We start from the raw sequence: 17,407 nt of genomic DNA on the forward strand, positions 1-17,407 counted from the left end.
TCACGGCAACGGCGCTTGGCCTTTAAAGTGCTGCGTTAAGACCGCAGTTTCCCTTGGAGGCGGGGTTCAAATTCCACTTCTGACAATGCAAACTTCTCCAACAGAATGATTTTCACTGGCAAGGCAACCCAAGTTCACTCCTTGCTTGGCTATGCTACGTTGTATTGCTAAACTGGCACTGTATCGTCCAGTTTAAAGATTATTGCGGCCGTTTTACATCTGAAGAGTTCTTGCTTCCAAATGCTATGCCTACTATTTGTTTGCCTCAGGAGTCCTCTTAAACAACAGCCAATACACTTGAACACCATGCAGATCCACATATTCACTCGAATGATCCCTGGGCCCGCCGACACTATTGTGCAAGTATTCCTTTCATGGTCAGGATGGCCGAGCGGTCTAAGGCGCTGTGTTAAGGTCGCAGTCTCCCCTGGAGGCGTGGGTTCAAATCCCACTTCTGACATTTCACACTTCTCCTGCAGAATGGTTTTCACTGGCAAGGCAAACCACATTTACTCCATGCGTGGCTAGCGCTATATCATCTAGTTTACAGCAACATTCTTTCTGCCGTCATGTTACTCTGAAGTCTTATGACCGCTCTGAATCGCAGGGAAGGGGCTTTGTGCATGAGAATCCTTTGTCCACAACTCAAGTTATTGTTACATATTAACATTTTGGCATGTACTCAACACCACCGTAAAACCTCCTGTTTTTCAGTCATTTTTGTGGAAAAATCGTCTGAAAACAAAACACTGGTCGTGACAAAAGACCTCGACAGATCGTCCCTGGTATGCAAAGTCATTGTTGGCTTTGGACAAGACAAGAATGAAACCACAGGATTTCTGTTGTTTGACAAAGTACTTGGAAGTGAGCTTTATGGAAGAGTGGTATGAAGGAGAGGTTAGGGGGAAGTCCTTGTTGGCTTTGGACAAGACAAGAATGAAACAACCGGTTTTCTGTTGTTGGACAAGGTACTTGGAAGTGAGCTTTATGGAAGAGTGGTATGAAGGAGAGGTTAGGGGGAAGATAGTCCCTGCAGGCCAGGCTTCTCGTGGTGGCAATACATTTGGTGCCAAGTGAAATGCCTTCCAAAGTGCTTTGATAAAAGCAAACAAGTGTAAGATAGTTGAATATGAGATGACAGCATGTATTGAAGGCTGGTGTAAGAGCTGCTGGTCTTGAGTGATTTGTAAGGGAGGTGACTGTTTGCAAGAGGGAACTTGGCTGATGGTGGGTGAATTAGATTATACTTGGTGGGAGGCATGTGATAAAAGTCCTAGCTCTCCCCGTCGGGGAATCGAACCCCGATCTTCCGCGTGACAGGCGGAGATACTGACCATTATACTAACGAGGAATTTCGATGTGACAGATACAGTCGTCATTTGAAAAGACTACCGTAGCCAATGAGCGAAATAAGAGTTTTGTGTCCCATTTGATGTGCCTTTTAAAGGAATGTTTTGAATCACGCAAAGCAATTGAGAAGAAACTAGGCATGATCTGCAGCATAAAAAGTAGAATGTTTGCTCCAGAAGAAGCTAGACTTTTTTTTTTCCCTTTGCAGTGTTGATAAGTTGTAAATAGATTCTACTTTGGACCCTTATGCAGATTTTTCAAACCCCCGGTACCGTATCATAGGACAACAGGACAGGGCTTTTGACCGAAGCAAACTGGATTCATATCAGGCTATTTGAAGGGGGGCTATTCACATTTAGGCCTAAGATGGGTGAGAATATCAAAACAGTATTCTAAGTACCACATCAGACTATAATGGTGATAACACACCTATTGAAATTTCAACTTCTGCAGTCTCAGCTATTATGTAAGTAATGGGTGAGAATGCTCAGCAATTTGGAGGTGAGATGGGCATCATCATGCCTATTGAAATTTCAACTTCTGGAGGCTGATCAGCTATTATGTAAGTAATGGGTGAGAATGCTTAGGAATTTGGAGGTGAGATGGGCATCATCATGCCTCTTGAAATTTCAAATTCTGGAGGCTCATCAGCTATTATGTAAGCAGAGGTGAGAATGCTGATCATTGATAACAGTGCTACTCTTCCTGCTCTTGTTTTCTTCTCCATTTTCCTCGTTGTGGAGTCGTTAGCGGTAACCTTCCCGTAGCAGCGACACCTCTGTGACTGAAAAGACTGCAACGACTGGCGCATCGACTCCAGCCACAATATATGGTCGGAACGACAGCCTGAAGTCATCAACAACGCTCGCTCGAGCCATCACGGCAACGACGCTTGGCCTTTAAAGTGCTGCGTTAAGACCGCAGTTTCCCTTGGAGGCGGGGTTCAAATTCCACTTCTGACATTGCAAACTTCTCTACCAGAATTATTTTTACTGGCAAGGCAACCCAAGTTCACTCCTTGCTTGGCTATGCTACGTTGTATTGCTGCTGGATTCATATCAGGCTATTTGAAGGGGGGCTATTCACATTTAGGCCTAAGATGGGTGAGAATATCAAAACAGTATTCTAAGTATTACATCAGACTATAATGGTGATAAGACACCTATTGAAATTTCAACTTCTGCAGTCTCAGCTATTATGTAAGTAATAGGTGAGAATGCTCAGGAATTTGGAGGTGAGATGGGCATCATCATGCGTATTGAAATTTCAACTTCTGGAGGCTGATCAGCTATTATATAAGTAGAGGTGAGAATGCTTAGGAATTTGGAGGTGAGATGGGCATCATCATGCCTCTTGAAATTCCAAATTCTTTAGGCTCATCAGCTATTATGTAAGCAGAGGTGAGAATGCTGATCATTGATGACAGTGCTACTCTTCCTGCTCTTGACGGGGGCATTGTTTTCTTCTCCATTTTACTCGTTGTGGAGTTATTAGCGGTAACCTTCCCGTAGCAGCGACACCTCTGTGACTGAAAAGACTGCAACGACTGTCGCATTGACTCCAGCCACAATATATGGTCGGGACGACCGCGTGAAGTCATCAACAACGCTCGCTCGAGCCATCACGGCAACGGCGCTTGGCCTTTAAAGTGCTGCGTTAAGACCGCAGTTTCCCTTGGAGGCGGGGTTCAAATTCCACTTCTGACAATGCAAACTTCTCCAACAGAATGATTTTCACTGGCAAGGCAACCCAAGTTCACTCCTTGCTTGGCTATGCTACGTTGTATTGCTAAACTGGCACTGTATCGTCCAGTTTAAAGATTATTGCGGCCGTTTTACATCTGAAGAGTTCTTGCTTCCAAATGCTATGCCTACTATTTGTTTGCCTCAGGAGTCCTCTTAAACAACAGCCAATACACTTGAACACCATGCAGATCCACATATTCACTCGAATGATCCCTGGGCCCGCCGACACTATTGTGCAAGTATTCCTTTCATGGTCAGGATGGCCGAGCGGTCTAAGGCGCTGTGTTAAGGTCGCAGTCTCCCCTGGAGGCGTGGGTTCAAATCCCACTTCTGACATTTCACACTTCTCCTGCAGAATGGTTTTCACTGGCAAGGCAAACCACATTTACTCCATGCGTGGCTAGCGCTATATCATCTAGTTTACAGCAACATTCTTTCTGCCGTCATGTTACTCTGAAGTCTTATGACCGCTCTGAATCGCAGGGAAGGGGCTTTGTGCATGAGAATCCTTTGTCCACAACTCAAGTTATTGTTACATATTAACATTTTGGCATGTACTCAACACCACCGTAAAACCTCCTGTTTTTCAGTCATTTTTGTGGAAAAATCGTCTGAAAACAAAACACTGGTCATGACAAAAGACCTCGACAGATCGTCCCTGGTATGCAAAGTCATTGTTGGCTTTGGACAAGACAAGAATGAAACCACAGGATTTCTGTTGTTTGACAAAGTACTTGGAAGTGAGCTTTATGGAAGAGTGGTATGAAGGAGAGGTTAGGGGGAAGTCCTTGTTGGCTTTGGACAAGACAAGAATGAAACAACCGGTTTTCTGTTGTTGGACAAGGTACTTGGAAGTGAGCTTTATGGAAGAGTGGTATGAAGGAGAGGTTAGGGGGAAGATAGTCCCTGCAGGCCAGGCTTCTCGTGGTGGCAATACATTTGGTGCCAAGTGAAATGCCTTCCAAAGTGCTTTGATAAAAGCAAACAAGTGTAAGATAGTTGAATATGAGATGACAGCATGTATTGAAGGCTGGTGTAAGAGCTGCTGGTCTTGAGTGATTTGTAAGGGAGGTGACTGTTTGCAAGAGGGAACTTGGCTGATGGTGGGTGAATTAGATTATACTTGGTGGGAGGCATGTGATAAAAGTCCTAGCTCTCCCCGTCGGGGAATCGAACCCCGATCTTCCGCGTGACAGGCGGAGATACTGACCATTATACTAACGAGGAATTTCGATGTGACAGATACAGTCGTCATTTGAAAAGACTACCGTAGCCAATGAGCGAAATAAGAGTTTTGTGTCCCATTTGATGTGCCTTTTAAAGGAATGTTTTGAATCACGCAAAGCAATTGAGAAGAAACTAGGCATGATCTGCAGCATAAAAAGTAGAATGTTTGCTCCAGAAGAAGCTAGACTTTTTTTTTCCCTTTGCAGTGTTGATAAGTTGTAAATAGATTCTACTTTGGACCCTTATGCAGATTTTTCAAACCCCCGGTACCGTATCATAGGACAACAGGACAGGGCTTTTGACCGAAGCAAACTGGATTCATATCAGGCTATTTGAAGGGGGGCTATTCACATTTAGGCCTAAGATGGGTGAGAATATCAAAACAGTATTCTAAGTACCACATCAGACTATAATGGTGATAACACACCTATTGAAATTTCAACTTCTGCAGTCTCAGCTATTATGTAAGTAATGGGTGAGAATGCTCAGCAATTTGGAGGTGAGATGGGCATCATCATGCCTATTGAAATTTCAACTTCTGGAGGCTGATCAGCTATTATGTAAGTAATGGGTGAGAATGCTTAGGAATTTGGAGGTGAGATGGGCATCATCATGCCTCTTGAAATTTCAAATTCTGGAGGCTCATCAGCTATTATGTAAGCAGAGGTGAGAATGCTGATCATTGATAACAGTGCTACTCTTCCTGCTCTTGTTTTCTTCTCCATTTTCCTCGTTGTGGAGTCGTTAGCGGTAACCTTCCCGTAGCAGCGACACCTCTGTGACTGAAAAGACTGCAACGACTGGCGCATCGACTCCAGCCACAATATATGGTCGGAACGACAGCCTGAAGTCATCAACAACGCTCGCTCGAGCCATCACGGCAACGACGCTTGGCCTTTAAAGTGCTGCGTTAAGACCGCAGTTTCCCTTGGAGGCGGGGTTCAAATTCCACTTCTGACATTGCAAACTTCTCTACCAGAATTATTTTTACTGGCAAGGCAACCCAAGTTCACTCCTTGCTTGGCTATGCTACGTTGTATTGCTGCTGGATTCATATCAGGCTATTTGAAGGGGGGCTATTCACATTTAGGCCTAAGATGGGTGAGAATATCAAAACAGTATTCTAAGTATTACATCAGACTATAATGGTGATAAGACACCTATTGAAATTTCAACTTCTGCAGTCTCAGCTATTATGTAAGTAATAGGTGAGAATGCTCAGGAATTTGGAGGTGAGATGGGCATCATCATGCGTATTGAAATTTCAACTTCTGGAGGCTGATCAGCTATTATATAAGTAGAGGTGAGAATGCTTAGGAATTTGGAGGTGAGATGGGCATCATCATGCCTCTTGAAATTCCAAATTCTTTAGGCTCATCAGCTATTATGTAAGCAGAGGTGAGAATGCTGATCATTGATGACAGTGCTACTCTTCCTGCTCTTGACGGGGGCATTGTTTTCTTCTCCATTTTACTCGTTGTGGAGTTATTAGCGGTAACCTTCCCGTAGCAGCGACACCTCTGTGACTGAAAAGACTGCAACGACTGTCGCATTGACTCCAGCCACAATATATGGTCGGGACGACCGCGTGAAGTCATCAACAACGCTCGCTCGAGCCATCACGGCAACGGCGCTTGGCCTTTAAAGTGCTGCGTTAAGACCGCAGTTTCCCTTGGAGGCGGGGTTCAAATTCCACTTCTGACAATGCAAACTTCTCCAACAGAATGATTTTCACTGGCAAGGCAACCCAAGTTCACTCCTTGCTTGGCTATGCTACGTTGTATTGCTAAACTGGCACTGTATCGTCCAGTTTAAAGATTATTGCGGCCGTTTTACATCTGAAGAGTTCTTGCTTCCAAATGCTTTTTGATAAAGCTTATAGTTAGGGATGGCTCAGGTAATCCTGAAACATCCCATGTTGCCCAAGCTGCTATAGGCTTAGACTGCTGGGGGACCTCATCTGTCACACCTTTCCTCACTTTGCTCTCTTTTTCCCCCTGTTTAATTTCTCAAATGATTTTATGTACACGTGACATTATTGGGGTTATTAAACAACTTAAACAACAGCCAAGACACATGAACAGCACGTAGACCCACATAGTCACTCGAATGATCCCTGGGCCCGCCGACACTCCTCCCCCCCTCGAGGCGTGGGTTCAAATCCCACTTCTGACAAAGCAACCTTCTCCAAGAGAATGGTTTTCACTGGCAAGGCAACCCAACTTCACTCCTTGCTTGGCTATGCTATGTTGTATTGCTATTCTGGCACTGTGTCGTCCAGTTTAAAGATTGTTGCAGCCGTTTTACATCTGAAGAGTTCTTGCTTCCAAATGCTATGCCTACTATTTGTTTGCCTCAGGAGTCCTCTTAAACAACAGCCAATACACTTGAACAACACGTAGACCCACATAGTCACTCGAAAATCCCTGGGCCCGCCGACACTCCTCCCCCCCCTTGAGGCGTGGGTTCAAATCCCACTTCTGACAAAGCAACCTTCTCCAAGAGAATCATTTTCAATGGCAAGGCAACCAAACTTCACTCCTTGCTTGGCTATGCTATGTTGTATTGCTATTCTGGCACTGTGTCGTCCAGTTTAAAGATTGTTGCAGCCGTTTTACATCTGAAGAGTTCTTGCTTCCAAATACTTTTTGATAAAGCTTATAGTTAGGGATGGCTCAGGTAATCCTGAAACATCCCATGTTGCCCAAGCTGCTATAGGCTTAGACTGCTGTGGGACATCATCTGTCACACCTTTCCTCACTTTGCTCTCCTTTTCCCCCTTTTTAATTTCTTAAATGATTTTATGTACACGTGACATTATTGTGGTTATTAAACAACTTAAACAACAGCCAAGACACATGAACAGCACGTAGACCCACATATTCACTCGAATGATCCCTGGGCCCGCCAACACTCCTCCCTCCCCTGGAGGCGTGGGTTCAAATCCCACTTCTGACAAAGCAACCTTCTCCAAGAGAATGGTTTTCACTGGCAAGGCAACCCAACTTCACTCCTTGCTTGGCTATGCTACGTTGTATTGCTAAACTGGCACTGTATCGTCTAGTTTAAAGATTATTGCGGCCATTTTACATCTGAAGAGTTCTTGCTTCCAAATGCTTTTTGATAAAGCTTATAGTTAGGGATGGCTCAGGTAATCCTGAAACATCCCATGTTGCCCAAGCTGCTATAGGCTTAGACTGCTGGGGGACCTCATCTGTCACACCTTTCCTCACTTTGCTCTCTTTTTCCCCCTGTTTAATTTTTCAAATGATTTTATGTACACGTGACATTATTGTGGTTATTAAACAACTTAAACAACAGCCAAGACACATGAACACCACGTAGACCCACATATTCACTCGAATGGTCCCTGGGCCCACCGACAATAAGTGCAAGTCTTTTTTTTGCGGTCAGGATGGCCGAGCGGTCTAAGGCGCTGCGTTCAGGTCGCAGTCTCCCCTGGAGGCGTGGGTTCAAATCCCACTTCTGACAAAGCAACCTTCTCCAAGAGAATGGTTTTCACTGGCAAAGGCAACCCAACTTCACTCCTTGCTTGGCTAGCGCTATATCATCTAGTTTACAGCAACATTCTTTGTGCCGTCATGTTACTCTGAAGTCTTATGACCGCTCTGAATCGCAGGGAAGGGGCTTTGTGCATGAGAATCCTTTGTCCACAACTCAAGTTATTGTTACATATTAACATTTTGGCATGTACTAAACACCACCGTAAAACCTCCTGTTTTTCAGTCATTTTTGTGGAAAAATCGTCTGAAAACAAAACACTGGTCGTGACAAAAGACCTCGACAGATCGTCCCTGGTATGCAAAGTCATTGTTGGCTTTGGACAAGACAAGAATGAAACCACAGGATTTCTGTTGTTGGACAAAGTACTTGGAAGTGAGCTTTATGGAAGAGTGGTATGAAGGAGAGGTTAGGGGGAAGTCCTTGTTGGCTTTGGACAAGACAAGAATGAAACAACAGGTCTTCTGTTGTTGGACAAGGTACTTGGAAGTGAGATTTATGGAAGAGTCTTATGAAGGAGAGGTTAGGGGGAAGATAGAGGTCCCTGCAGGCCAGGCTTCTCGTGGTGGCAATACATGTGGTGCCAAGTGAAATGCCTTCCAAAGTGCTTTGATAAAAGCAAACAAGTGTAAGATAGTTGAATATGAGATGACAGCATGTATTGAAGGCTGGTGTAAGAGCTGCTGGTCTTGAGTGATTTGTAAGGGAGGTGACTGTTTGCAAGAGGGAAGTTGGCTGATGGTGGGTGAATTAGATTATACTTGGTGGGAGGCATGTGATAAAAGTCCTAGCTCTCCCCGTCGGGGAATCGAACCCCAATCTTCCGCGTGACAGGCGGAGATACTGACCATTATACTAACGAGGAATTTCGATGGGACAGATACAGTCGTCATTTGAAAAGACTACCGTAGCCAATGAGCGAAATAAGAGTTTTGTGTCCCATTTTAGGTGCCTTTTAAAGGAATGTTTTGAATCACGCAAAGCAATTGAGAAGAAACTAGGCATGATCTGCAGCATGCAAGTGGTGAAAAGGGCTCAACAAGAATCTCATTGTACAGGAATGTGTTTCTAACATGCACTGTATATATGACAATAAACGCTTGAATCTTGAATCTTGGTGGCAACACCCAGAAATTCTGCCTTGTGGTAGATGTAGGACACTCCGCATCATCAAAACAATAAAAAGTAGAATGTTTGCTCCAGAAGAAGCTAGACTTTTTTTTTTCCCTTTGCAGTGTTGATAAGTTGTAAATAGATTCTACTTTGGACCCTTATGCAGATTTTTCAAACCCCCGGTACCGTATCATAGGACAACAGGACAGGGCTTTTGACCGAAGCAAACTGGATTCATATCAGGCTATTTGAAGGGGGGCTATTCACATTTAGGCCTAAGATGGGTGAGAATATCAAAACAGTATTCTAAGTACCACATCAGACTATAATGGTGATAACACACCTATTGAAATTTCAACTTCTGCAGTCTCAGCTATTATGTAAGTAATGGGTGAGAATGCTCAGCAATTTGGAGGTGAGATGGGCATCATCATGCCTATTGAAATTTCAACTTCTGGAGGCTGATCAGCTATTATGTAAGTAATGGGTGAGAATGCTTAGGAATTTGGAGGTGAGATGGGCATCATCATGCCTCTTGAAATTTCAAATTCTGGAGGCTCATCAGCTATTATGTAAGCAGAGGTGAGAATGCTGATCATTGATAACAGTGCTACTCTTCCTGCTCTTGTTTTCTTCTCCATTTTCCTCGTTGTGGAGTCGTTAGCGGTAACCTTCCCGTAGCAGCGACACCTCTGTGACTGAAAAGACTGCAACGACTGGCGCATCGACTCCAGCCACAATATATGGTCGGAACGACAGCCTGAAGTCATCAACAACGCTCGCTCGAGCCATCACGGCAACGACGCTTGGCCATTAAAGTGCTGCGTTAAGACCGCAGTTTCCCTTGGAGGCGGGGTTCAAATTCCACTTCTGACATTGCAAACTTCTCTACCAGAATTATTTTTACTGGCAAGGCAACCCAAGTTCACTCCTTGCTTGGCTATGCTACATTGTATTGCTGCTGGATTCATATCAGGCTATTTGAAGGGGGGCTATTCACATTTAGGCCTAAGATGGGTGAGAATATCAAAACAGTATTCTAAGTATTACATCAGACTATAATGGTGATAAGACACCTATTGAAATTTCAACTTCTGCAGTCTCAGCTATTATGTAAGTAATAGGTGAGAATGCTCAGGAATTTGGAGGTGAGATGGGCATCATCATGCCTATTGAAATTTCAACTTCTGGAGGCTGATCAGCTATTATATAAGTAGAGGTGAGAATGCTTAGGAATTTGGAGGTGAGATGGGCATCATCATGCCTCTTGAAATTCCAAATTCTTTAGGCTCATCAGCTATTATGTAAGCAGAGGTGAGAATGCTGATCATTGATGACAGTGCTACTCTTCCTGCTCTTGACGGGGGCATTGTTTTCTTCTCCATTTTACTCGTTGTGGAGTTATTAGCGGTAACCTTCCCGTAGCAGCGACACCTCTGTGACTGAAAAGACTGCAACGACTGTCGCATTGACTCCAGCCACAATATATGGTCGGGACGACCGCGTGAAGTCATCAACAACGCTCGCTCGAGCCATCACGGCAACGACGCTTGGCCTTTAAAGTGCTGCGTTAAGACCGCAGTTTCCCTTGGAGGCGGGGTTCAAATTCCACTTCTGACAATGCAAACTTCTCCAACAGAATGATTTTCACTGGCAAGGCAACCCAAGTTCACTCCTTGCTTGGCTATGCTACGTTGTATTGCTAAACTGGCACTGTATCGTCCAGTTTAAAGATTATTGCGGCCGTTTTACATCTGAAGAGTTCTTGCTTCCAAATGCTTTTTGATAAAGCTTATAGTTAGGGATGGCTCAGGTAATCCTGAAACATCCCATGTTGCCCAAGCTGCTATAGGCTTAGACTGCTGTGGGACATCATCTGTCACACCTTTCCTCACTTTGCTCTCCTTTTCCCCCTTTTTAATTTCTTAAATGATTTTATGTACACGTGACATTATTGTGGTTATTAAACAACTTAAACAACAGCCAAGACACATGAACAGCACGTAGACCCACATATTCACTCGAATGATCCCTGGGCCCGCCAACACTCCTCCCTCCCCTGGAGGCGTGGGTTCAAATCCCACTTCTGACAAAGCAACCTTCTCCAAGAGAATGGTTTTCACTGGCAAGGCAACCCAACTTCACTCCTTGCTTGGCTATGCTATGTTGTATTGCTATTCTGGCACTGTGTCGTCCAGTTTAAAGATTGTTGCAGCCGTTTTACATCTGAAGAGTTCTTGCTTCCAAATGCTATGCCTACTATTTGTTTGCCTCAGGAGTCCTCTTAAACAACAGCCAATACACTTGAACACCATGCAGATCCACATATTCACTCGAATGATCCCTGGGCCCGCCGACACTATTGTGCAAGAATTCCTTTCATGGTCAGGATGGCCGAGCGGTCTAAGGCGCTGCGTTAAGGTCGCAGTCTCCCCTGGAGGCGTGGGTTCAAATCCCACTTCTGACATTTCACACTTCTCCTGCAGAATGGTTTTCACTGGCAAGGCAAACCACATTTACTCCATGCGTGGCTAGCGCTATATCATCTAGTTTACAGCAACATTCTTTGTGCCGTCATGTTACTCTGAAGTCTTATGACCGCTCTGAATCGCAGGGAAGGGGCTTTGTGCATGAGAATCCTTTGTCCACAACTCAAGTTATTGTTACATATTAACATTTTGGCATGTACTCAACACCACCGTAAAACCTCCTGTTTTTCAGTCATTTTTGTGGAAAAATCGTCTGAAAACAAAACACTGGTCGTGACAAAAGACCTCGACAGATCGTCCCTGGTATGCAAAGTCATTGTTGGCTTTGGACAAGACAAGAATGAAACCACAGGATTTCTGTTGTTGGACAAAGTACTTGGAAGTGAGCTTTATGGAAGAGTGGTATGAAGGAGAGGTTAGGGGGAAGTCCTTGTTGGCTTTGGACAAGACAAGAATGAAACAACAGGTCTTCTGTTGTTGGACAAGGTACTTGGAAGTGAGATTTATGGAAGAGTCTTATGAAGGAGAGGTTAGGGGGAAGATAGAGGTCCCTGCAGGCCAGGCTTCTCGTGGTGGCAATACATGTGGTGCCAAGTGAAATGCCTTCCAAAGTGCTTTGATAAAAGCAAACAAGTGTAAGATAGTTGAATATGAGATGACAGCATGTATTGAAGGCTGGTGTAAGAGCTGCTGGTCTTGAGTGATTTGTAAGGGAGGTGACTGTTTGCAAGAGGGAAGTTGGCTGATGGTGGGTGAATTAGATTATACTTGGTGGGAGGCATGTGATAAAAGTCCTAGCTCTCCCCGTCGGGGAATCGAACCCCAATCTTCCGCGTGACAGGCGGAGATACTGACCATTATACTAACGAGGAATTTCGATGGGACAGATACAGTCGTCATTTGAAAAGACTACCGTAGCCAATGAGCGAAATAAGAGTTTTGTGTCCCATTTTAGGTGCCTTTTAAAGGAATGTTTTGAATCACGCAAAGCAATTGAGAAGAAACTAGGCATGATCTGCAGCATGCAAGTGGTGAAAAGGGCTCAACAAGAATCTCATTGTACAGGAATGTGTTTCTAACATGCACTGTATATATGACAATAAACGCTTGAATCTTGAATCTTGGTGGCAACACCCAGAAATTCTGCCTTGTGGTAGATGTAGGACACTCCGCATCATCAAAACAATAAAAAGTAGAATGTTTGCTCCAGAAGAAGCTAGACTTTTTTTTTTCCCTTTGCAGTGTTGATAAGTTGTAAATAGATTCTACTTTGGACCCTTATGCAGATTTTTCAAACCCCCGGTACCGTATCATAGGACAACAGGACAGGGCTTTTGACCGAAGCAAACTGGATTCATATCAGGCTATTTGAAGGGGGGCTATTCACATTTAGGCCTAAGATGGGTGAGAATATCAAAACAGTATTCTAAGTACCACATCAGACTATAATGGTGATAACACACCTATTGAAATTTCAACTTCTGCAGTCTCAGCTATTATGTAAGTAATGGGTGAGAATGCTCAGCAATTTGGAGGTGAGATGGGCATCATCATGCCTATTGAAATTTCAACTTCTGGAGGCTGATCAGCTATTATGTAAGTAATGGGTGAGAATGCTTAGGAATTTGGAGGTGAGATGGGCATCATCATGCCTCTTGAAATTTCAAATTCTGGAGGCTCATCAGCTATTATGTAAGCAGAGGTGAGAATGCTGATCATTGATAACAGTGCTACTCTTCCTGCTCTTGTTTTCTTCTCCATTTTCCTCGTTGTGGAGTCGTTAGCGGTAACCTTCCCGTAGCAGCGACACCTCTGTGACTGAAAAGACTGCAACGACTGGCGCATCGACTCCAGCCACAATATATGGTCGGAACGACAGCCTGAAGTCATCAACAACGCTCGCTCGAGCCATCACGGCAACGACGCTTGGCCATTAAAGTGCTGCGTTAAGACCGCAGTTTCCCTTGGAGGCGGGGTTCAAATTCCACTTCTGACATTGCAAACTTCTCTACCAGAATTATTTTTACTGGCAAGGCAACCCAAGTTCACTCCTTGCTTGGCTATGCTACATTGTATTGCTGCTGGATTCATATCAGGCTATTTGAAGGGGGGCTATTCACATTTAGGCCTAAGATGGGTGAGAATATCAAAACAGTATTCTAAGTATTACATCAGACTATAATGGTGATAAGACACCTATTGAAATTTCAACTTCTGCAGTCTCAGCTATTATGTAAGTAATAGGTGAGAATGCTCAGGAATTTGGAGGTGAGATGGGCATCATCATGCCTATTGAAATTTCAACTTCTGGAGGCTGATCAGCTATTATATAAGTAGAGGTGAGAATGCTTAGGAATTTGGAGGTGAGATGGGCATCATCATGCCTCTTGAAATTCCAAATTCTTTAGGCTCATCAGCTATTATGTAAGCAGAGGTGAGAATGCTGATCATTGATGACAGTGCTACTCTTCCTGCTCTTGACGGGGGCATTGTTTTCTTCTCCATTTTACTCGTTGTGGAGTTATTAGCGGTAACCTTCCCGTAGCAGCGACACCTCTGTGACTGAAAAGACTGCAACGACTGTCGCATTGACTCCAGCCACAATATATGGTCGGGACGACCGCGTGAAGTCATCAACAACGCTCGCTCGAGCCATCACGGCAACGACGCTTGGCCTTTAAAGTGCTGCGTTAAGACCGCAGTTTCCCTTGGAGGCGGGGTTCAAATTCCACTTCTGACAATGCAAACTTCTCCAACAGAATGATTTTCACTGGCAAGGCAACCCAAGTTCACTCCTTGCTTGGCTATGCTACGTTGTATTGCTAAACTGGCACTGTATCGTCCAGTTTAAAGATTATTGCGGCCGTTTTACATCTGAAGAGTTCTTGCTTCCAAATGCTTTTTGATAAAGCTTATAGTTAGGGATGGCTCAGGTAATCCTGAAACATCCCATGTTGCCCAAGCTGCTATAGGCTTAGACTGCTGTGGGACATCATCTGTCACACCTTTCCTCACTTTGCTCTCCTTTTCCCCCTTTTTAATTTCTTAAATGATTTTATGTACACGTGACATTATTGTGGTTATTAAACAACTTAAACAACAGCCAAGACACATGAACAGCACGTAGACCCACATATTCACTCGAATGATCCCTGGGCCCGCCAACACTCCTCCCTCCCCTGGAGGCGTGGGTTCAAATCCCACTTCTGACAAAGCAACCTTCTCCAAGAGAATGGTTTTCACTGGCAAGGCAACCCAACTTCACTCCTTGCTTGGCTATGCTATGTTGTATTGCTATTCTGGCACTGTGTCGTCCAGTTTAAAGATTGTTGCAGCCGTTTTACATCTGAAGAGTTCTTGCTTCCAAATGCTATGCCTACTATTTGTTTGCCTCAGGAGTCCTCTTAAACAACAGCCAATACACTTGAACACCATGCAGATCCACATATTCACTCGAATGATCCCTGGGCCCGCCGACACTATTGTGCAAGAATTCCTTTCATGGTCAGGATGGCCGAGCGGTCTAAGGCGCTGCGTTAAGGTCGCAGTCTCCCCTGGAGGCGTGGGTTCAAATCCCACTTCTGACATTTCACACTTCTCCTGCAGAATGGTTTTCACTGGCAAGGCAAACCACATTTACTCCATGCGTGGCTAGCGCTATATCATCTAGTTTACAGCAACATTCTTTGTGCCGTCATGTTACTCTGAAGTCTTATGACCGCTCTGAATCGCAGGGAAGGGGCTTTGTGCATGAGAATCCTTTGTCCACAACTCAAGTTATTGTTACATATTAACATTTTGGCATGTACTCAACACCACCGTAAAACCTCCTGTTTTTCAGTCATTTTTGTGGAAAAATCGTCTGAAAACAAAACACTGGTCGTGACAAAAGACCTCGACAGATCGTCCCTGGTATGCAAAGTCATTGTTGGCTTTGGACAAGACAAGAATGAAACCACAGGATTTCTGTTGTTTGACAAAGTACTTGGAAGTGAGCTTTATGGAAGAGTGGTATGAAGGAGAGGTTAGGGGGAAGTCCTTGTTGGCTTTGGACAAGACAAGAATGAAACAACCGGTTTTCTGTTGTTGGACAAGGTACTTGGAAGTGAGCTTTATGGAAGAGTGGTATGAAGGAGAGGTTAGGGGGAAGATAGTCCCTGCAGGCCAGGCTTCTCGTGGTGGCAATACATTTGGTGCCAAGTGAAATGCCTTCCAAAGTGCTTTGATAAAAGCAAACAAGTGTAAGATAGTTGAATATGAGATGACAGCATGTATTGAAGGCTGGTGTAAGAGCTGCTGGTCTTGAGTGATTTGTAAGGGAGGTGACTGTTTGCAAGAGGGAAGTTGGCTGATGGTGGGTGAATTAGATTATACTTGGTGGGAGGCATGTGATAAAAGTCCTAGCTCTCCCCGTCGGGGAATCGAACCCCTATCTTCCGCGTGACAGGCGGAGATACTGACCATTATACTAACGAGGAATTTCGATGTGACAGATACAGTCTTCATTTGAAAAGACTACCGTAGCCAATGAGCGAAATAAGAGTTTTGTGTCCCATTTGAGGTGCCTTTTAAAGGAATGTTTTGAATCACGCAAAGCAATTGAGAAGAAACTAGGCATGATCTGCAGCATGCAAGTGGTGAAAAGGGCTCAACAAGAATCTCATTGTACAGGAATGTGTTTCTAACATGCACTGTATATATGACAATAAACGCTTGAATCTTGAATCTTGGTGGCAACACCCAGAAATTCTGCCTTGTGGTAGATGTAGGACACTCCGCATCATCAAAACAATAAAAAGTAGAATGTTTGCTCCAGAAGAAGCTAGACTTTTTTTTTTCCCTTTGCAGTGTTGATAAGTTGTAAATAGATTCTACTTTGGACCCTTATGTAGATTTTTCAAACCCCCGGTACCGTATCATAGGACAACAGGACAGGGCTTTTGACCGAAGCAAACTGGATTCATATCAGGCTATTTGAAGGGGGGCTATTCACATTTAGGCCTAAGATGGGTGAGAATATCAAAACAGTATTCTAAGTACCACATCAGACTATAATGGTGATAACACACCTATTGAAATTTCAACTTCTGCAGTCTCAGCTATTATGTAAGTAATGGGTGAGAATGCTCAGCAATTTGGAGGTGAGATGGGCATCATCATGCCTATTGAAATTTCAACTTCTGGAGGCTGATCAGCTATTATGTAAGTAATGGGTGAGAATGCTTAGGAATTTGGAGGTGAGATGGGCATCATCATGCCTCTTGAAATTTCAAATTCTGGAGGCTCATCAGCTATTATGTAAGCAGAGGTGAGAATGCTGATCATTGATAACAGTGCTACTCTTCCTGCTCTTGTTTTCTTCTCCATTTTCCTCGTTGTGGAGTCGTTAGCGGTAACCTTCCCGTAGCAGTGACACCTCTGTGACTGAAAAGACTGCAACGACTGGCGCATCGACTCCAGCCACAATATATGGTCGGAACGACAGCGTGAAGTCATCATCAACGCTCGCTCGAGCCATCACGGCAACGACGCTTGGCCTTTAAAGTGCTGCGTTAAGACCGCAGTTTCCCTTGGAGGCGGGGTTTAAATTCCACTTCTGACATTGCAAACTTCTCTACCAGAATGATTTTCACTGGCAAGGCAACCCAAGTTCACTCCTTGCTTGGCTATGCTACGTTGTATTGCTGCTGGATTCATATCAGGCTATTTGAAGGGGGGCTATTCACATTTAGGCCTAAGATGGGGGAGAATATCAAAACAGTATTCTAAGTATTACATCAGACTATAATGGTGATAAGACACCTATTGAAATTTCAACTTCTGCAGTCTCAGCTATTATGTAAGTAATAGGTGAGAATGCTCAGGAATTTGGAGGTGAGATGGGCATCATCATGCCTATTGAAATTTCAACTTCTGGAGGCTGATCAGCTATTATATAAGTAGAGGTGAGAATGCTTAGGA

At 44.1% G+C, this 17,407-nt stretch overlaps 5 non-coding genes across 5 annotated transcripts; all 5 read left to right on the forward strand.

Annotated features, from left to right (window-relative positions):
• Positions 1–377: 377 nt before the first annotated feature.
• Positions 378–460, forward strand: trnal-aag (transfer RNA leucine (anticodon AAG)). Its single transcript has one exon. It is a non-coding gene; the product is annotated as a tRNA-Leu (tRNA).
• A 2,888-nt stretch (positions 461–3,348) lies between these two features.
• trnal-aag (transfer RNA leucine (anticodon AAG)) lies at positions 3,349–3,431 on the forward strand. Its single transcript has one exon. It is a non-coding gene; the product is annotated as a tRNA-Leu (tRNA).
• Positions 3,432–7,731: 4,300 nt separating this feature from the next.
• On the forward strand, positions 7,732–7,814 carry trnal-cag (transfer RNA leucine (anticodon CAG)). Its single transcript has one exon. It is a non-coding gene; the product is annotated as a tRNA-Leu (tRNA).
• A 3,527-nt stretch (positions 7,815–11,341) lies between these two features.
• trnal-aag (transfer RNA leucine (anticodon AAG)) lies at positions 11,342–11,424 on the forward strand. Its single transcript has one exon. It is a non-coding gene; the product is annotated as a tRNA-Leu (tRNA).
• Positions 11,425–14,950: 3,526 nt separating this feature from the next.
• Positions 14,951–15,033, forward strand: trnal-aag (transfer RNA leucine (anticodon AAG)). Its single transcript has one exon. It is a non-coding gene; the product is annotated as a tRNA-Leu (tRNA).
• Positions 15,034–17,407: the final 2,374 nt, after the last annotated feature.

The sequence above is a fragment of the Leuresthes tenuis genome, unplaced genomic scaffold (genome assembly GCF_036924035.1).
Source record: "Leuresthes tenuis unplaced genomic scaffold, fLeuTen1.0.hap1 SCAF_3, whole genome shotgun sequence".
Classification (NCBI taxonomy): domain Eukaryota; kingdom Metazoa; phylum Chordata; class Actinopteri; order Atheriniformes; family Atherinopsidae; genus Leuresthes; species Leuresthes tenuis.